This window comes from Protopterus annectens, chromosome 8.part0 (genome assembly GCF_019279795.1).
Source record: "Protopterus annectens isolate FY-2018-M chromosome 8.part0, PAN1.0, whole genome shotgun sequence".
In the NCBI taxonomy this organism is placed as follows: Eukaryota; Metazoa; Chordata; order Ceratodontiformes; family Protopteridae; genus Protopterus; species Protopterus annectens.
This window is the reverse complement of record NC_056741.1, coordinates 903,024,180-903,045,437: the sequence shown is the minus strand read 5'-3', so window position 1 is coordinate 903,045,437 and position 21,258 is coordinate 903,024,180. Positions and strand designations below refer to the sequence as shown.

The 21,258-nt window shown below is 45.5% G+C and overlaps 1 protein-coding gene across 1 annotated transcript in view; it reads right to left on the bottom strand.

The window, feature by feature from the left end:
• KMT2B (lysine methyltransferase 2B) overlaps positions 1-21,258 on the bottom strand; it is a gene marked incomplete in the record, with an annotated part of 4,527,268 nt that overhangs the window by 928,459 nt on the left and 3,577,551 nt on the right.

Here is a 21,258-nt window from a genome sequence, read left to right as displayed (position 1 = left end):
GTATCTGGTCAATGGGAGGAGAGGTATGGCCGCTGCCATAATCCCCAACACCTTTAGAACTAACCTGGCTTTGGCTCTGTTGTTGTTGAGAAGAAGTGACACCAATTTTGAATGTCTGATATCCTTTGGTTGTTAGTGTTGCAGACATGTTTACAGTATTTAAATTTGCCTATGTAGGTAATAGTACGACAAGGCGACAAAACAGACTTTTAATTTATTGAGATACCCAGTTCTTGACAGACGCGAAAAGTGTAATCTCTGGCCATCAGAAGGAGATGCTTGGTGGGAGCTGTGAGGAGCCAGTCGTCCAAATATGGAAACACCTGGAATCCTTGTCGTCTCAGGTGAGAAGCTACCACTGCCATGCATTTGGTAAACACCCGGGGGGCAGTGGTGAGACCAAAGGGCAGGGCCCTGAATTGAAAATGACTGGTTCCCAGCCTGAAGCGGAGGAATCTTCTGGAGCGCCTGTTCATTTTATGTGATAGTCCTGAAGGTCTATAGAGCACATCCAGTTTCCTTTTCCCAATACGGGAAGAATGGATTGCAGCGTGACCATCCGAAATCTTGTTTTCTTGACCAATTTGTTCAAGATACTGAGATCCAAAATTGGTCTCCAGTCCCGTTTCTTTGGAACTAAAAGAACCTTGAGTAGATTCGGATCCTAGTTGGTCTGCTGGCACTGGCTGAATAGCTCTTTTTGCAAGCAGTTTTGAAATTTCCAAAGCTGCTATATCCCTTTGAGCGGGTGGAACATCTGGAAGGGATTTTTGACTGACTTGGAAACGAAGAAAGGGAATAGAATAACCTTGAAATGATGGACTGTACCCATTTGTCTTGTGTCAAGGATAGCCAGGCTTCTGGGTACAGTGACAATCTTCCCCGACTGCCTCCGAAGATGGGCAGTCGGGCAACACTCAGGGATGCTGAAAGGGCTTATCGGAGGCTTCTCGATTGCCCTGGTTCTGGACCCCTCTGCCTCTAGGGCGTCTACCATTGTTGTTCCCCCTCTGCCTCTGGCGGGAACCGACTCTGTCGTCGAAGTCCCTTGAGATTGTTTACGGAACCACATCTTTCCCCTTCTGGCCTTTGGGGTAAGGCCTAGAAGGAGTGGAAAACGGACTCCACGGCAGAAAGGGTCTTGCCATCCGTCTCGCACCTAGTCAGGGTTTCTTTCACTTGTGGACCAAAGAGATGATCCATCAAAAGGGGAGTTCGTGAAAGGCGTCTTGAAAGGTTCCGCGAAATTGCATAGCCGCATCCAGGCGTGCCTACGTAAGGCTACCCTGTTCCTGCTCTGCTCGCTCCATCGGCCGCATAAGAGAGGCGCATGGAGGAGTTGGAAATAGAATTAAGGATAGCCAGCTGCGTGTTCATTTTCTCTTGGAAACCGCAGCTGTAGGGTCCTTCAGCATTTCACTAAACTTCTTTGATCAAGTCCCTTTGAAGGCAGTGAAATGGCACAGGTAATTCAGCGACGCATAGTAAATGTCGCTGAGGAGAACATCCGCTTCCACCTATCCATGGACCTAGATTCCTTGTTAGGTGGATGGACAGGCACTGAAGGATCAGCCAGTTCCTTCTTTGTGGCAGCTACCACCATAGCATCCACAGAGACTCCTTTTGATAAAAATTCCTTGTCTGATGGAGCTGTGATGAATTTGGAGGGTCTCCTGGGAGTGGGGTCCACTGAATCAGGAGCCGTCCATGCCTTTAGCAACCACCTGCATGAGGGGGTCAAGGGGGACACCCAGGAGGTGGAAGGGCGAGCCAAACGCCTCAAGATACACAGATTCCCTCCGAAGGGTTGAGGGCTGGCCAATTTCCCTCTGTTTAAGGATCTCCAGAATGTCTGCAAATGAGACATCTTCAGAAGGGGAACGGGGAACCCTCAGAATCATCCAGATCTGTGTCGGACGTGATAGACTCAGGTGAGTCAATGTGCTTCCTCTTGCACTTCCTCTTCCGAGGGGGCTCTTCTGCCAAATCAGGAGAGGCCTCGAAGAGGATGAAATCCCAAAGGAGCTCCTGAGAAGTTGGCTCTCTGCGGTCCGGGATGAGGGAGTGAGTCGACTTACCCTGAGGCAGCATAGAGGGAGGGGCTGGAGCCGACTGTGGAGTAGAGCCAGGCTCTAACACACTCCGCATGACCTCAGCACCCCTGTCAGGCAGAGCCAGAGGTCCCGCTCCGAGGAGCTAAGGACCCCTCGGCACCGACAGTGATGGCTCGAGGCCGATGTCGGGCCGAACTCCACCGAGAGGAGAGGGTCGGACAAGGGTCCGATGCCACTCACCCCTCGGAGCCGACGAGGGAAGTCCGGCCGAGATTCCTCCATGGAAGAAAACGGAGCCGAAGACAATTGTCTCGGCTCCGAGGTGACCACAGTCTCGGTTCCGACACGACCCGGCTCCGAGCTCAAGAGAGTCGAAGGAGGAAGAAGTTGATGGACCGGGACAGGCACCGACTGATGAGTCGGGCTCTGAAGCATCTGGGCTAGTGCCTCAGACTTGAGTAGTCGACTCACCACCCTCTGAAGGTCATGATCGGACAACCTCGATGACCTAGAGGAATGAGACCTTTGGCTCCGTTCAGACAGCAGGGGAGATCCTGGAGCCGAATGAACGGAGCCAAGAGAAGGTGACCTAGACCTCTTTCTGGTTGTCGGCTCCGAAGATCTTGTCGGAGCCGACACGGTACCTCGATAACCTCGGCTCCGGCGGGAAGCCACAGAAACTGTGGACTGAGTCTTATCGGCTCCAGCGGAGCCGATAAAGGCAAAGGTTGAACAACCTGAGGTCTCGGCTCAGAAGCGGGCGAAGACCTCGATGCCTTGGAGGGCTTCCCTGTTGAGACAGACAGGGAATCCTCAGGCTTCAACAAGCCTCTCAATATGAGCTTGTTTTTTCTTTCCTGCAGGACCCTGGGCTGAAGCCATGGCAGACAGCACAGGAGTCCTGCAGGTGCAAAACAGACAATAGACACAAGAGTGTGAGCGTCTGTCAGAGACATTTTCTGACAGCATCACACTTCTTGAATCGAGACCTCTTTAGACATAGCCTAACTGGTGAACACAAACACACACTCAAACACACCAGTTATACTCTGTCAGAATAACAAACTTTAGTAAAAAGTAAAGTACAATAAACAGTAGTACACTACACAAACACTCCCTAGGGAAGGGAAGGCCAAAGGCCCAAGGGAAGAACTAAAAGTTCTTTTAACAAGAAACGGGAAAAAATTAGGTTCGGGGATAGAGTTCAAAGAACTACACTAATTTTAGAATAATTAAACTAAAAAAAAGGGGTAACAAGAGAACTTTTTATAGAAAAAGCTAAAACTTACCAGGAACCGGTAGAAAAACCAACCTCGAAGCTGTAGCGGCAAACGAGATCAGAGGTAACTCTCGCCTAGCATTGTGGGATATAAGGGGAGCCTCGAGCCGGTGGAACCAACTCTCGAGCTTTTAGAGTGGCCGAGGAACCCATCCAGCAAGAATGAAGGCGAGATAGACAACTTAACATCAGTAGTTGCAAGCAAATACACCATAAAAGAATACCCCTAGAGGGAAGGAGGGAGGGAAAGCTGGACTGCAGCTGTATTAGCACTCGAACATCTACATTTATGGTAGGCACAAAACTGTACTATGTTCATCGTGCATACAGCTGCAGTCATAACAGATGGGTAGAATCCCAAAGCTAAAAAAGGGGTGGTAGGCAGTAGGTGGAACTAGGAGGAGCCAGGATGCCCTGCAAGACTGCAGTGGCAAAGCCTGCTCTAGATTTGGAGTATAATGGTAGGTTATAGTGCTTGGAGAAGGTATGTACGGAACTCCAAGTGGCTGCTTCCAAAATATCTTTGGTAGAAACCCCCCTGAGGAAAGCTGCAGAGGTAGGCTGTGGCCCTTGTGGAGTGAGATCTGATACCTGCAGGTACAGATTTACCATTAAAAGAGTAACAAAAGCGTATGCAGTGGGCTATCCACTTTGAGATTGTCTGTTTGGAAATAGGCTTCCCCTGAGCTCCTGCAGCATAGGACACAAAGAGTTGCTCTGATTTTCTGAAAGCCTTTGTTCTGTCCAAATAATAACGCAGCTGTCTGTGAATGTCCAAGGACTGTAGCAGTCTTTCCCCTTTGTTTTGAGGATTAGGGTAGAAGGTAGGTAAGTGGATAGCCTGATTCAAGGCTACCCTGGATACTACCTTTGGCAGAAAGGACGGATTGGTTCATAAGGTAACTCTGTCCTGATGGAAAATGATGAAAGGCTGCACAGCCATGAGGGCTTGTAGTTCTGAAACCCTGCAAGATGAAGTGACTGCCAGGAGGAAGGCTGTTTTAAGACAAGTACTGCAGTTCTGTTGAAGCAGCTGGCTCAAAAGGAGGCAAGGTCAGTTTTTCTAGTATGAAATTGAGGTCCCAAGCAGGTACTGGTTGTTTCCTTGGGGGTTTTATATTCTTAGCCCCTCTGAGGAACTGTCTTAAGAGGGGGTGAGAGAATAAAGGAGGATCAGTGTTGTATTCTGCAGAAATGGCTGAGGCATGGATTTTGATGGAGGAGAATGAAAGTCCATTGCTTAGCATCTCAGCTAGGTACTGTAATGTTTGGGGTAAATTCAGTATTACAGGATTCTGACCCTTTTTCGCATTCCAGGCACAAAACCGTTTCCATTTCGCAGAGTAGGCTTTTCTTGTAGAAGGTCTTCTGGCCTCCAAAATGACATCCTGCACCTCCTTGGAGAGTAGGGCCTGTTGTGAATTTAAGGAATCTTCCATGCGGCTAGATTGAGTGTTTTCAGCTGACTGTGTAGAGTTTTGAAGTTGTGCTGAGTCAGTAGATGAGGCATTAGAGGCAGGATCCATGGTGGGGAATGCGTCAGGCTTTTCAGGAGTGGATACCAGTGTTGTCTTGGCCAGTCTGGAGCAATGAGAATCATCTTTGGTCTGTCTGCTCTGGTTTTTAATAGAACTTTGGGCAGCAGAGGGAGAGGTGGAAAGGCATAAACTGTCATTGTTGCCCAACTGAAGGAGAGTGTGTCCACCTTCCAGGCCTGTGGATGAAAGGTCCTTGAGCAGAATTTTGCCAATTGGTGATTTCTGTGGGAGGCAAAGAGATCTATGTCTGGCCTTCCCCATACTTGAGTTATCCTTGTGAAAACTTGAGGATGCAACTTCCATTCGTGTGGATCTGTCATATTTCTGCTTAGGGTGTCTGCCAGTGTATTTTCCTTGCCTGGCAGGTACTGTGCTTGAAGCTCGATTTGTAATTCTAGAGCCATGTTCCAAAGAGACATGGCTTGTCTGCATAGGGGGTATGAATGGGTACCTCCCTGTTTGTTTATGTACCACATTACTGTGGTGTTGTCCATCCTTATCAACAGCTGGCCTGGATGCAGTAGGTCTTTTTGGGACACAAAACTGACAGCGAGGGACGTCGTGGTCTGGGCCTACGCAAGGAATGCAGTACGAATAAAAATCTTTGAGGTATTTGCTTTCCACAGGAAATACAATTGTTAACTTTTACTGACATCAGTTTAGAGCAAGAAAAAGGATCCCCAACAGGGTACTTAGCTTTTTCGAAGACTTTGGATATGAAACGCGAAAACGAAAATTTCAGGAGTCGGCCAATCGGCACTTGCGAACTGCTTCTGCTTCAGGCACCACACGGCAAGAAAGACTGATGTAATGGCTTCAGCTGCATGCTTTACACCCCTGACTACCTGACGTCATGGAAGATGAGACAGCAACCGATGCAGGACCGAAGACTTTGATAATCTGGCCAACTGAGGGGTACCTGCAAGCAGATAACCCAAATGTAATGATTGCAACAGTGAAATACGAAGAACATCAGCTCTCTCTCCTGGGTAGAGGTGGAAGCCCAGAGGGGCGTCAATCCCAATGGAAGTCTGGAAGGGAGAGAGAGGTGGAACGTGACTGGGTCAAGACAGCACCCCATCTGGGTCAGAAGTCTGGAAGGGGGAGAGAGGCAGATAGTGGCAGGGTTGGGCGAGCTCCTACCTGGGTGAGCGGGTTCAGGCACAGCCCACCCCCCCCCACCCATGACGCAAGTCCTTAGGGGACTGAGTGGCGGACAGGAGAGCTCCTGCCTGGGTGAGCTGGGTCAGGCACAGCTCCCCATGATGGAAGTCCTTGAGAAAGCACCAGGGCAGATGGCATAGGGGCCTGGAGAGCTCCTGCTGGAGCAAAGGCTTCCAACTTCACATCCAAACCAACAGCATCCTTGAAAAATCTTCAAGTCCCCAGAGCTGCTCTGGATGGGAAAACAGGGGGACTCCGAAGCCTTCAAGAAAGCAGATCTGCCCCTCAGTGGCCAAGGGGATTGGAGGAAAGCTCCCCTGAGAGGGTCCAGGGGCATGAGCGATAAGGCATGATTTGGCAGCCTGCAGGAGACATGGAAGTGGCAAAGTCCCCTGACATGGGGGGGCCGCGGCTGGGGAAGGTCTTTGGCCAGGTTGAAGGGGAGGCCTGTAGGGGTCGGCTCTGACAGAAGTTGGTAAGGGAGCTCAGGGAAGATGGGTGTGGGGCCTGCAGAGCTCCTGCCTGGGTGAGTGGGGTCAGGCAAATCCTCCCCCCCACCATGGAAGTCCTTGAAGGAGTGACTGACAGATAGCGGCAGGGCCTGGAAGGCTCCTGCCAGGGTGAAGGCATCCGACCTTACCACATACCCAATGGCATCCCCGAAAAATCACAAAGTCCCCAGAGGTGATCAGAATGGGGAAATGGCTGCACCAGGAAGGCAGGTCACCATTCAGACTGAATAGTCTAAACTGGGACATTTCTGTGCCCCAAAGACATTGTTCAGGATTCCGGGACAGATACTTCCAAACTGTGAATGTCCTGGAAAAACCAGGACAGTTGGTCACCTTGAGATTTGTGACTGGAAATGTCTGACTGATCTGGAGCCCTTTTACTGTGGAGGCCCAGAGAGAAAAGCTCCACAAAAGCACACAAAAAGGTTACAAAAATAGCATTGAGAACACTACAGAAAATATACAGTGTAGTACTCAAACTGGTTACAAAAATGTTACATCTGATGTGAATACACACAAAAACAAAAAGATTACAGAGACAGCATTAATTTGAGAACAAAAAAAATAGAGTATAGTAACTCAAGTTTGCTACAAAATGTTGCATCTGATGCGAATGTACAGAGCATGTAAAAAAAATTGACAGACTATTTACAAATTATCATCCTAATTATTCAAATACACAGTTGAAAAGGGAAGATTTAATACTCAAAGTCAGGGTGGAAAGAGTCGGTATACAAGTCAGGTGAGGAAGTTGAAAGAGCAGTTAGAACAAGGTGAGAGAGACTGGGTTGTGAGAGGGTGCCAGTAGTAGAGTAGTTAAAGGTAGACGTTAGAGGGGTCAGAGAGAGCAGGAATAAGGGGTGATATTTAGGGAGGAAAATTTATCTCAGTCTGCAGCATGCTATTTACTGGAGCTAGACACTTTATGAGTACCCTTAGAGGAGTAGGCAAGTCAAAGGGTAATGCAGAGAACTGAAAGTGTGATCCAGACACAGAAATCCTTAAGAAAATTTTGAATCGGGTAGTACATAAATGTGATAAGCATATTTTAAATCCAGATTCAGTTAAAAAAATTAATGGGGAATGAGAGGTGATAAGTAAGAGGTTATGAAGGGATAACATTTTGACTGTTGGAGTCTTCACAAATTGTTTTAGAAAAGAAAGCTCCAAGACTAGTCTTCAATGAAGGTTCTTCCTTTGGTACATTCTTAAATCAAACCCTTTCCCTTTCTGAGAAGGGTACTATTACCCACAGAGCCAGAATATGCTGAATGACTGGAGGGAGAACAGGAACTGACCTGGAGAATAAGGAGGAATTCCCTGAAAATGTGGGAGAGATTTCAACCGTCATCTGTATGCCTGATGAATCACTCTAAGAACCCATTTGTTGGAGCATGATGGCAAAGAAAGAAATCGACAGCCAGACTTCGGGGGATAATTAAATCTGAGAAAGTCTCTGAATCAGCTTTCCTCTCTCATCACAGAAAAGCAGATGGCCCAAATACAATGTCTTTAAGGAGAACTCAAAATTTCAACTTTTAAATTCTCAAGAACATTTACTGTATGCAACCAAGCAAACATTTTAATAACAGTTCCAGTAACAACTATGAAAGTGGCATCAGCTGAATCACAAGCATACAGTGTTTAGTCACCTGAAACAGAAGTAATAAGATGAGTTTTCCTCAAATGAGGAATAAGAAACTATACTACTCCTCATATCTTCAAAAGCAGCAGGCATAACCTTTAACACGTGGGCTTGGCAATTAAAAATTTTAAAAAGTTTTGCAGAAGAATACACTTTTCCCAAATCTTTCAAAGGCTTCCCCATCATTGTGGGGGGTGCGGGGCTTCACATTTACATGTTTCAGCAGCAGCTGGATTTACTAATGAAATCACTGTTGGGTCTGATCTGGAATCAGAAAATAGAAATCTATAAGATTGAGGAACTTTATACAAACTCTTATGGGCAAGCAGGCTGGTAACCAGGCAAGTTGCAGGCTGTAAAAGACATCTTCTCCATTCTGGAAAAACAGGTGTAGGCTAATGAAATTCTATTTGTAATAAATTATATTTCTTTAAAGATAGTGGAATATCAATATGCTCTCTCTAAAACAACTGATTCATTCTGGATATGGTTTCCAGCAAAGATTCTTCCAAGATACTTTTAAGAGAATCACTCTCCTCCGTCAGAATCAGAAATCTGAGGGGAGAAGATAAAGCAATCATTTCCTGATCAATTTCCTGAAAATCCTCAAGAGTGAAGATCCCCTTTTCTCTTAAAGAATCTCAGAACTGGTAGCGTCAAGAGCCTGAACAAAGTCCTGTGATATGTCCAATAAATCACTCCTACCCAAAGTAATGGAGATAGGCAAGGATAAATATATAAACTTTTTGCTTCTTTTTGACAGGATTTTCTGTGAAAAGTAGATCTGCTTCTGCAGAGAAAAAAAAAGTCTGACTAAGCAGAGAGGTAATTTCCTGCTCCTTCTTCAGAGTGTGACAAGACTGGTTCTCCCTCAGCCACAGAGGACGTGTCTACCAACCCCCCCCCCCCCACCCAATTCATGGTGGCTGTAGGAACTACATCAGTGGGAGCCAAGGAAAAAGATGAATAGTCTGAGGAACCAGAAAGGGCCACAGCAGAATAACCTATCTGTAGCTGAAGCAATTTACTAGCTTTCTGAAGGAGCAAAAGTAGCTTAGAAATATTTTTGTTCTTGTGGCCGGAGGAAGGAAGAACCAAGAAACCAGAATGCTAGACCATGGTGATGCCACAAAAGATGTCTGAATCATTGGGAAACCTAGCTTAAAAAAGAAGTTATATACTCACCATAACGTTCCATCTGTGTTGTCGATCTTCATTCATTCTTGACAGATGGGAATTAGTTTCAATCCTCGGAACCGGCTTGGCTGTAATACAGCTCGTGCCAGCCAAAAACTCTCAAGCCAAGTCTCTACCCAAAATGTCCCTGTGTTCATTACCTCAGATCGAGTTTGCCAAACTGCAGTGAGATGATGTAATATTATAATAATAATAATAACAATAATAATAAAGAGAAAGCCATGTACAAGGTAAAAACCCCAGCATAAGTCCAGGACAAGGGTACGATCCTCCAGGATATCTTAAAGGCGGGAGTAAGGGGGCAGGGATGGCAAGAAGGAACAAAGACTGACAACACAGATGGAATGTTATGGCGAGTACATAACTTCTTTATCTGATGTTGTCAATCTTCGTTTATTCTTGACAGATGGGACAGAGTCCCCAGCCACCTATACCCTGGGTGGCCTTATGGAAGGATATTTCTGAGCACCATAGAAACAAAAGGTGCTCTTCCCCTGGAGACCATATCCAATTTGCAAAGAGTGATAAAGGTACGAAGCATTGCCCCCAGTAGCTGCCACACATATTTCATCCAGGGAAGCTTTGGAATGAATAACAGCTGAAGTGGCACTCGATCTGGTTCAGTGTGCTCTTACAGGAGAAGGTAATTTATGACCATAAATAAAGGTGTCGCAATCTTTTAGCCATTTCGACAGGGTCACCTTGGAGACTGGTTTACCAATTATTGGTCTCAAAAAGGAAACAAACAGTTGGGTTTGAAGATCTATCATCCTTAGTCCTGTCCGGATAAAATTTCACCTGTCTGTGAACATCTAACATATGCAGACAGCATTCACTTTTGTTAAAGAAATTTGGAAAGAAAACCGCTAAATGAATGGACTGACTGATGTTTGATTCGGAGACCACCTTAGGAAGAAAGGAAGGGATTAGTTCTCAAGGACCCACTATCCTTATGGAAGATTATATATGGTGGTCTTGCACATAGTGCCTGTACTTCTGAAACCCTTCTGGTGGAGGTAATGGCAACCAGAAAAAGGGTTTTCCAGGAGAGGAATTTGAGTTGACAAGTGGCTGCTGGCTCAAAGGGGGGGAATACCAAATATTGCAAAATATAATTAAGATCTCACAGTGGTAATGGATCCCTAAAAAGGGTTTTATATGAAGAAGTCCTTTGAGAAAAACTTTACATCAACAACGGGAGATTAGGGAGTGGTCACCATAGCCACTGTGAAAATTAGAGATAGCTGCTACAGTAACTGTGACGGTAGAGGCAGCCACTCCTTGGTTAAAAATATCTGCCAAAAATTCTGAGAATTTTTTCAACAGTAGCTGAAAAGGGATCAAGACTACTCTCAGAAGCCCAAAGAGAGAATCTTTTTCATTTACTGTCACAATTTCCTGGTGCATGGTCTATGATGAGCCAGAAGAATTTTTCAGACAGGGGAAATAATAGTAGATTGTCTGGCAATTACTGCAACTGTAGAAACCAAGCAGTGAGCTTGAAGGATTGGAGGTCCTGGTGTAACAGCCCTTGGGAGTGTGACAGCAGATACGGAGCTGGGTCCAGAACCCAAGGTCAGTGAACCAAGTGAGGCCATAGGAAGGGAAACCAAACTTGCCTTGGCCAGAAAAGAGCAATGAGGATTACTCTGGATCACAACCTTGTGGCTTTCTTCAAAAAAAGGGGAATGAGGGGAATTGGGGGAAATGCATGAAGGAGACCCAGGGGGCCACCCTAGGAGGAGAGCATCTCTGGGGGACTCTCCCTGTGGAGGGAGTAGGGCATAGTATGTGCTGCATTTGTTGTTTATCGGGGAGGCAAATAGGTCACAGCAGGGTTCACTCCATTGGCGAAATATCTATTTTGCCACTTCGGGATTCAAAAACCGCTCATGAGGCAGTAATATTCGTCTGCTATCACGTTGAACTCCCCGGGATGTGCGTTGCCACAAGAAAGCAGCTGGAAGACATTGCCCATTGCCAAACTCTTACCAGACTACTGACATGTTGTCCAATTGGATTGCAACCATTCCTGGAAGAACTTTCTGAAAGGCTTGCAAAGTTAGGAACATTACTCATCTCCAGGACATTGATGTGGAAGTAGGCCTCTTGGGGAGACCAAGTGCCTTGGGACTGTATTTCCCAGATAATGCCCTCCCACCCCATTTTGGAAGCATCAGTGGTCACTATAGCCTATGGTTGGCGGGCAATAAAGAGGCATCCCATTAGGATTTCTTCTGCAACTTTTGTGTTATTAAAATTGGGTGACAATGGGGGAGTAAGAATTGACCATTGTGAGGCTAGAAGCCACTGAAGTATTCTCGTATGAAAGTGTGCCATGGGAACTAAGGTGACAGCTACTGCCATGGAACCCAGGGTTTGTAGAATGAGGAGGGCAGGTACTTTTTGTCATAGTAATTTTCTGAAGCTTGTGAAGTGGTAGAGAGGCTATGCAGGAAACTGTATCAAATCATCCCTCGATGTACTCCAAAGTCCTGAATGGGGGACAGCTGAGATTTTTCATAGTTTACTGTTATGCCGAGCTGTCTGAACAAATGTGTAATGAAATCCAAGTTTTGAATCAGAAGATGCCTGGTGGGGGCGATGAGGAGCGAGTCATCTAGATAATGAAAAACCTGGAATCAATGTAATCTCACGTGGGCAGTGATGGCCGCTATACATTTGAATACCCTGGGGGCTGTGGTGAGACCAAATGGTAACACTCTGCACTGGTAATGACTGGACCCCAGCTGAAAGCAGAGAAACCTTTTTGAGTGCTTGTCTACATTTATGTGATAATACGCATCTTGAAGGTCTACAGAACACATCCAATCATTTCTCTCCAGAAAGGAAAGACGGACTGAACCAAGGCCATCTGGAATTTTGCCTGCTGGACAAATTTGTTTAAAAGTCTGACATCTAGTATTGGCCTCCATTCCCCTGTCTTTTTTGGCACTAAAAAGAATCTTGAGTAGAATCTGTATTTTGCTTGGTCTGGTGGGACTTCTTGGATGATTCTTTTTTTGAAGCAGCCTTTTTATCTCCTAGGCAGCTTGATCCCTTTGATGGGATGGGACATATGTGATTTTTCTTTGAGAACGGAGAATTAATTAATACTGTAGCCTCTGGCAATAATCTTCTGCACCCATGAATCGGTTATTTGACTCCAGGCTGACAGGTGCAAAGAAAATCTTCCCCCAAATGCTTCCAGTGGTAAGCAATCAGGTCTCCTTTCAGCAGCGCTGGTAGTGCTGTCCAGAGAAGGAATCTCTGGATGCCTGGTTTTGAGGGCCACCTCTGCCTCGGGGTCTGCATTTTCCATCTGAGTTGCCCTCTCTGCCTCCAGGTAAACTGCTGCCACGTGTGTCATGGAAAGGTCCCAGAGACTTTTTCAACCACATTTTCCCACTCCTCCGATTCCTGGCAAAGTATCGTTGAGGAGTAAAAAAACGAATGCCCATGGCAGACAGGGTCTTACCATCCTTTTCAAATCTGGTGAGTGTGTCCTTAACTTTAGGGCCAAACAGTGAAGAACCATCAAGTGAAGGAAGACTTGAAGGGCTCTGCGACGTCACACAAGTGCATCCAGGCGTGTCACCTAATGGCAAAGCTGGAACCCGCTGCCCAGGTTTCCCTTCGACTGCATGGGTAAGGAGTCGCATGGACAAGTTGGAAATAGACTCCAAGGTGGCTAGCTGAGAGGCAACCTTATTTTGTACCTTGCTGGACACAGCCCCAGCTACAGTTTCTGATAATTTCTTAATCAGGTCTCTCTGGAGTCTTGTAAAATGTGCCATACAATTCAAGGACCTAAAAGCGAAGGTTGAAGCATAGACCCACTTTCCAAACCTGTCCATCGTCCTGGACTCCATGTTAGTAGGATGAACAGAGGTATTCTCATCGGCTATTTCCTTTTTAGTAGCTGCCACCACCACCATGGCATCTATTGAAAAAGCCTTTGCCCAATATTAGTGATCTTCTGGTGGGGATAATATTTTGTCCAGTCTCCAGGGGACAGACTCTATGCCATCAGGGGCCTTTCAAGCCTGCTGCACAATTAGTTTTACCAGGTCAGCTGGTGGGGATACCCATGAGGTAGATGGCCGAGCAGCAAAGGCTTGCAAGTACATGGTTTCCTCTGAGGATGGTTCTTGTGTCTTCCAGTTACCCCCCTGTTTCAAAATCTCTAGGATGTCTCCAAAGGAGAAATCCTCAAGGGGTGACTGTGGAGAACCCTCCCCTTCATAGAAATCAGTGTCTTCCATGACAGAGTCTTCAGGGGGAATCCAGATGCTTCCTCTTGCAAGTTCTTTTTTGGGGTAGCTCCTCAGTGGGAATCACTGAGGAGAACTTAGAAGGACCCCATACAAGGGTAATCTGAAGCTTTGGTGCTCGCTGTCCTGTCATAGAGAGGGGCATCAACTCTGGACCAGAGGAATGGGAAACATGGCACTTCAATGCAGGAGGGACCAGCTGGGAACTTGTACAGACTAAGGCCCTCTCCACAACCCAAAACGCAGCACCCCCTGAAGAGGAGTGGGAGCCCAGAACCGAGAAAGACCACCTCGGAACTGATGTCACACTCCACTCCGAGCAGCCACCCTCCACGGTTGAAGCCAGGGAAGGACCTGCAACCACCAAGGTTTCTGGAACAGAAATCGGCACCATGCCAAAAGTGGGTGCAAACCACAGAACCACGTTGACCTTGAGACTTGTCAGCTCCGAAACAGGAACTGAGGTCAGAACAACTTCTGGGACTGAGGTGAAGGCACCTAACGGCACTGAGACAACCGGCACTGGGAGAATGGAAGTGCTGGGCTCCAAAACTGCAGTCGTAGTCGGAGGAGAATAATTATGAGTCCCAGGAGAAAAGACCCCCAATCCAGATGGGAAAGGGGATTGAGCAGGGGGCATGGATGCCCCTGGCCAGTAACAGTGATCTACCAATCTACTGACATCCAGTTCTGACAGACTCCTGCAGGACCATACCGGGGCAGCCGGAGACTCTCTGGGCGGTCTAAAAATGGACTTAGTACTTGTCCTACATAGAGATCTATCATAGGAGAATATTTTGTCCTGGGCACTTCTAATGTAGTTTTCGGCACCAAGAGGGTAGACAGAAATTGTGTTGGTGCCGATGTTGTAGGCTGCATTGAAATAGGTGAAGTCGGTGCAGAGCCAGTAACCATAGCCGTTGGCTCAGACAAGACAGCAGATGGCACCAGAGAGGTTGATGGTGCTGAGGAGTCACACGTCTGTCATCTAGGAGCCTTGGTCATCGGTTTCGAAGAATGCGGAACACAGGATTTCTGTTTGGAAGCCTCTGAAACAGTGGGTAAGGTCAGTACAGACAGGCTTTTCTTTTTTGAAGGATCCTTTTTATGTCTGCCTTGGACAAGGCTTCACTGAAAGGGGATTTAAGGAGTCCTTTGAGCAAGAGCTTGTTCTGATGCTCTGCCAAGATTCTTTGACTGAATCCCTTACAAATTTCACAATCCAGTTCTAAAAGAGGAGCCCCTAATGCAGTATACACAGGAAAGATACCCATCACAACTGGGCATCTTCCTATCACAGTCTTTACAATGTCTGAAACCTGACAAACCCTTGTGGGGTTTGTTACAAGATTTTTCAGTAATGGTAGGTTTGTTAGACATAGCCAAAATAAAAGGGGAAAATAAAAATATGCCCGAAAAACAGACTCATACACACCCACGCACACAAGAGGAAAGAAAAAGGGGAGAAAATCTACCAACGATCATAGATAAGATTACCTGAGGTAGAAAGGAGCTAGTACCAACGATGGTACGAAGAAAAAAAATGATGGGTTAGAAAAAGGTGGGTAGAGAGGGAAAATACAGTAATCTATAGGTACGATAGCAGAAAAAACAGTAGAACAGGAAGGAATTTAGGGTCAAAGATTTAGCTTTCTCACTAAAAGCTGAAAAATACAGCAACACTTGGCTGAGAGAAGGCTGAAGCATCTTGCTGACAGAGCAGCAAGAGAGATCTGGAGTAATGAACACACGGACATTGTGCAGAGTGACTTGGCTCGAGAGTTTTTGGCTGGCGCGAAATGTACAATGGCCAAGCCTCTTCCGGATTGGAAGAGATTTCCATCTGTCAAGAATAAACAAAGACTAACAACATCAGATGTAATATTTATACAGAAAAACTAATTTTCAGTCAGAAAATAACACGTGGAAGTTTTTATCTACTATGCAATGGAGAAGCGATAGCGGACAGTCAGTCTTTCAAAAAAAAAAGAGTTATGTACTTACCATAACTTTGAATCTGTGCTATCCAGTGTCATTAATCAACACTGATGGGTCTTGGATCTGACTTCAGATCAGAGATGGCAAGTGATGGACAGATCCAGAGCTCAAGCTTCTCCCCTTCCCATAATCTCCTGCTGACCTGTAACCCTCAGGCTGAGTTTGCCGGATAAAGAAAAAGGCAGCACCGCCTGCCCATGATACTATCGCCAAGAAGAAAAGTACAGTTGTGTACACTTACCATAAATGTAGATGTCCGAGTGTATTCACTGTTGCAGTCATTACATTTGGATAATCTGCTGGCAGGTTGCCCTCAGTCGGCCAGAATAACAATGTCTTGGGTCCTGCGTCAGTTGCTGTCTCCTCTTCCATGACGTCAGGTCGTCAGGGGTATAAAACATGCAGCCAATGCCATTTTATTCAGCATAAAATATATATATATATATATATATATATATATATATAAATAAACAGAAATATATGTAAATGCACTTTTAGCAACATAAACTTTACCTTCATCTAAAAGCAAATACAATACAAAGGCTTTATAATACAGTGAAGGAAAGAGTAGTTATAGAAAAGGGGGATGGGCAGGTGGGTAACCCAGACTGCAACAGTGAATACTCGAACATCTACATTTATGGTAAGTGTACACAACTGTACCATGTTCTTCGTGTTTCACTGTTGCAGTCATAACATTTGGGTAGAATCCCAAAGCTATGGATGGGAGGATGGAACTAAATAGCATTAGAAGCGGGCTATAAGGCCCTACAGAACAGCAGTGGCAAAGCCTGCCCTGTATTTGGAGAAGAGAGGCAAATGATGATGCTTTGTGAAGGTATAAACAGAGCTCCAAGTAGCAGCTTCTAGAATGTCTTTGGCTGGAACTCCTCTGAGAAAACCTGCTGAGGTAGAGGCAGCCCTGGTGGAATGTGACCTGATCCCCTTGGGCGCAGGTTTACCATGGTGCAAGTAGCAGAAATTAATGCAGTGGCTTATCCACTTAGAAATAGTCTTCTTTGATATAGCCTTCCCCTCTGATCCTGCAGCAAATGCCACCAGTAGTTGCTCAGATTTTCTTAGAGAATTGGTCCTGTTTAAGTAGAATCTTGGTTGTCTTGTGTACGTCCAATGAATGCAGTATCCGCTCCTCCTTGTTCTGCAGATTTGGGTACATTGTTGGCAGGTGAATTGTTTGGTTAAAAGCCACACTGGATACCACCTTAGGCATAAAAGAAGGATTGGTCCGGAGGGACACCCTGTGTGGGCAAAATGTAATAAAAGGCTCCACAGCCATGAGAGCCTGCAGTTCTGAAACCCTTCTTGCTGAAGTTATTGCCAAGAGGACAGCTGTTTTCCAAGACAAAAATTTTTAGGAGGTAGGGTGAGTTTTCCCAGCACAAAATTGAAAATTGACGTCCCATGCAGGAGTTGGTGATCTTCTGGGAGGCCTTAAATTTTTGGCCCCTCTAAGATACTGTTTAAGCAGAGGATGAGAAAAGAGGGGAGACTCCATGTTGTAATGAACCAAGATGGCAGAGGCATGTATTTTTAATGAAGAAAGAGATAGGCCCTTGTTAAGCATCTCAGTCAAATATTGTAAAATCTGAGGGATATTGGGCTTTGCTGTGTCCGTCCCTTGTGCTTGGTTCCAAGCACAGAATTTCTTCCATTTGTCAGCATAAGATTTTCTGGTACTAGGCCTTATGGCTTCCAAAATGACATCCATCACAGATTTACTGAGTGGTGGTGTTTGAAAAATTAAATGATCAGCCATGCTGCAAGGTTCAGAGTTTGGAGCGGAGTGTGCAGAATTTGATTTTTCTGCTGAGACAGTAGATGAGGTATTTGAGGCAAGTACCAAGGACGGAGTTGAGACATATTCCTTAGAATTGGGTACCAGTGCTGGCGAGGCCAGTCCGGAGCCATTAGGATCATTTTTGTTTTTTTCCTGTCTGACCTTTAGTAAGACCTTGGAGAGAAGAGGCAGAGGGGGAAAAGCATAGACCTATAGGTTTTTCAACTGAAAGATAGGGCATCCACTTTCCATGCTGGTCTGTGATAGTCCTTGTGCAGAATTTGTCCAGTTGCTAATTTTGGGGAGAGGCAAATAGATCTATGTCTGGGCTCCCCCATGTCTGTGTTAACATGCTGAAGATTTGTGGATCCAGTTTCCACTCGTGCGGGTCCATAAGATTTCTGCTTAGATAGTCTGCCAGAGTATTTTGTTTTCCTGGCAGGAATTGAGCTTGAAGATGTATTTGGTAAGTCAAAGCTGTGTTCCACAATGCCATGGCTAGTCTGTAAAGGGGGTAGGAATGTGTACCCCCCTGCTTATGTACCACATAACCGTGATGTTGTCTGTCTATCAGTAGTTGTCCTGGATGAAGTAAGTCCTTGAAGGCTGCCAGTGCACTCTGAACAGCTAGCATATCTTTCTGGTTGATATGCAGATGCATTTGTTTTGGGCTCAATTTGCCCTAAATGCATCTCCCTGCCAGGTGGGCCCCCCAAGCATAATCTGATGCATCTGTAGTTAGGGTTTGGGTGGCAGGGGGTAGAGTGAATGTTTTGGTGACATGTCTCTGCCCACCAAAGAAACTCCTGTTGTAGGCAGGGAATGAGAGGAATTATTATTTCCAGACTGCTATAGTGTTGACTCCATAAACTTTTTAGATACCACTGAAGTTTCCTCATATGCAGTCTCGCATATGGAATTAGTAGAATGCAGGATGCCATGAACCCCAAAGCCTGCAGAATTTGTTTTGTAGATAACTGGGTTTTTGTTGCCATTTGTTTGAAGTATGTTGTCAGTTGCCTTTGTTTGTCTGGCGTAAGGTAAACCATCTGGGCAGTTGTATTCAAGCTTGCACACAGGAAAGTATTTGAGAGGGCAGCAATTGGGATTTCTTTTTGTTTATTGTGTACCCTAGGCATGGCAGAAGCAGTTTTACAAATGCCAGATGTTGAAGACTGCCCTTGTCCTCTGCTCGAATGAGACAGTCGTCCAGATAAGGATAAATTTGTATGCTTCTTTGTCTGAAAAATGCAATTACTGGTGCCAGGCACTTTGTAAAGACCCTGGGCACAGTAGATAAGTCAAAGGACAGTGCAGAGAATTGGTAATGCAAAAAGCCTGCCTTGAAGTGGCGGTATCTTCTGCGTGATTCCCTTACTGGGTTATGCAGGTATGCCTCTTAAGTCTAGAGTCACTAACCAAGCGTTCCTCCCCAGCATAGGCAGTAGCTGTTGTAAAGTCAGCATTTTGAATTTTGGAATGTCCAGGAACGTGTTTAGAATCAATAAGTCCAGTATTGGACGCCAGGCATTGTCTTTTCTGGGTACCAGGAAAATTCTTGAATAAAAACATTGGCCTTTTTCCTTTTCTGGTACTGGGTGAATAGTCCCCATATCCATGAGGGACATAAAGTACAGTTTTGTACCTACCATAAATGTAGATGTCCGAACTGGATAGCATCTGCAGTCATAACAACTGGGTTGTCCTGTCATCGAGCCCTTCGCCGCCGCCGGATTCCAAAGTCCGGTCCGGCTGATGTCGCACTTCACCACTTTACATCTCTGCTGCTCTGCTGGGGGTGGGCAAAGGCATCAGCCGCCGCCATTCTTTCTTGTTTCTTGCCCCCCAGTTGCCTGCCCCCTCTTGGAAGGCTAAATTTTGGGTAATGTCTCAAATGTTCCCCAAAGGAAATAAGTAAAACAAAAAAAATGTATGTATATACATAATATACAAAACAACCAACACATAAAGACTCCCCCACCCACTTAGCTATAATTAGAGTAAATACCCTAGAGAAAGAACAGAGGGAGGGAGGGTAATCCTGACTACAGATGCTATCCAGTTTGGACATCTACATTTACATTTATGGTAGGTACAAAAGATGTCCTTCATGGATGCATCTGCAGTCACTGCAACTAATACCAGCCAAAGGAATACCATAGCCAACTAGGGAGGAGGTTAGGATCCCTTGGTAGCAGTGGCAAATCCCTGCTCGTACAGCATACAGAGGTAAATTATAATGTTTGGCAAATGTATTAACGGAGGGTGCATTAGTAACTAATGGCAAATGTTCTTGTAGAGCAAGTATGTGAAGGTTCAATAATGTGCTTGGAAGCTTGTAGAGGTGGTGAGTGTGTCTTGTGGAATTTGGGAATTGTGAGGAGTAAAATTGCCTATGTGGTTTTTCTCGGATGGTAACATATGGTTTGAAATTTTTTTTCCTTGCCATTTTGATGCATACAAGAAGGTACTTGCTTTTCCTTCCTGTTTTGTTTTTGTTCCAGTACCGGTGCTGGTTTTGTTCGTGGCCTATTTGTATGGCGTGTTATGTTTTTCCTGTTTTGTGGGTTGGGAAGAAGGTAGTGCATTGGATTGTCTGTGTTGGGAAGGGGTCTGGAGGTAACCTAGGCATAAATGTAGGATTAGACCTCTGGTGGAAGTCCAGTTGGAGGAAGTATGTAGAGGGAAGTACTGCCATTAGGGAAGATGAGGCAGTGGGAATCTTGCTGAGGGTTGCTTGCTGCCATAAGCAGTTTTTCTTGAAAAATGTGCTAGGTCTGGCTTTGCTGCCAGCTCAAATAGTGCAGTTTGAAAGATGCTGTAGGTCTGCTGTTGGTGCTGGTTCAGTGGTGGCAGAGACTGGTTTTACATTCAAATCCTCTGAGGAAAATTAGGAGTGTTTTTTATGAGGATGGAGGGTCTGTCAAAGCTGTATGAGAAAGCTCTGTGAAGAATGTGTGAAGGAGAGTGGATCAAGCTGTATTCTGGAAGCTCCGCCAATATCTGTAGAATGTTAGCATTATCTATAGGCTTTTATCATGCTTTTCCCTCTTTCAGCTTGTTATAATGTTCTATATTCATTTCCCTGATCTGTTTCTTTCCTCTTTCACTGGGGCAAATTTTCCTTCTTGCATAGTTTCTTCTGTTTGATGATGTCAGTTGCTGGGCTTCAATGTGCCAATCACCCTTTGGCAACATTGTTTTAGGTTTGATGCTGAGCGATGTGCCATGCAGTCAGCTACATCGTTTTATTTAGGTTGGATTGATGATGGTAATTGTTATTCTGATCAATAAGGGCAATCAGTGGAATCACCCAGTTTGTCCTTATCAGGATTATGTCAGACGCCCTCCTTGTAAGGAGCAATGTATTTGTCAGTCATTCGGCGGGTGGAATGCGTATGTGCCACCTTTTTGAGCTGATAATACAATGTATCAAGGAAGAAAGTGATGAATGTCCTCTTTTTTGATCAGCTGAGCTGAAGGAGAAGAGGGAAGTTTCGGATCGTGGCTGTGGATGGTGTACATGCAATTTTTTTGAAGAGCGTGGGTATCTGTACCCATATAGATCTATCTGTATTAACTTTGCCAAAGCATTGCGAAGGTCTTGAAGGTGTAGGGTCATTAGCTGATGTTGATGTTGTAAAAAAGCTGGTTCTGTATTATGTCTACTAATGACTCTCCTTTCCGGTACAAACATTTCTTGTAACTGGATGTTGTGGCCACATGAGGGTTTGAATGTTCCAGTCATACTGCCAATGGCCTTTTATGAGAGTGTTGTTGATATTTTTTGATTGCCAGT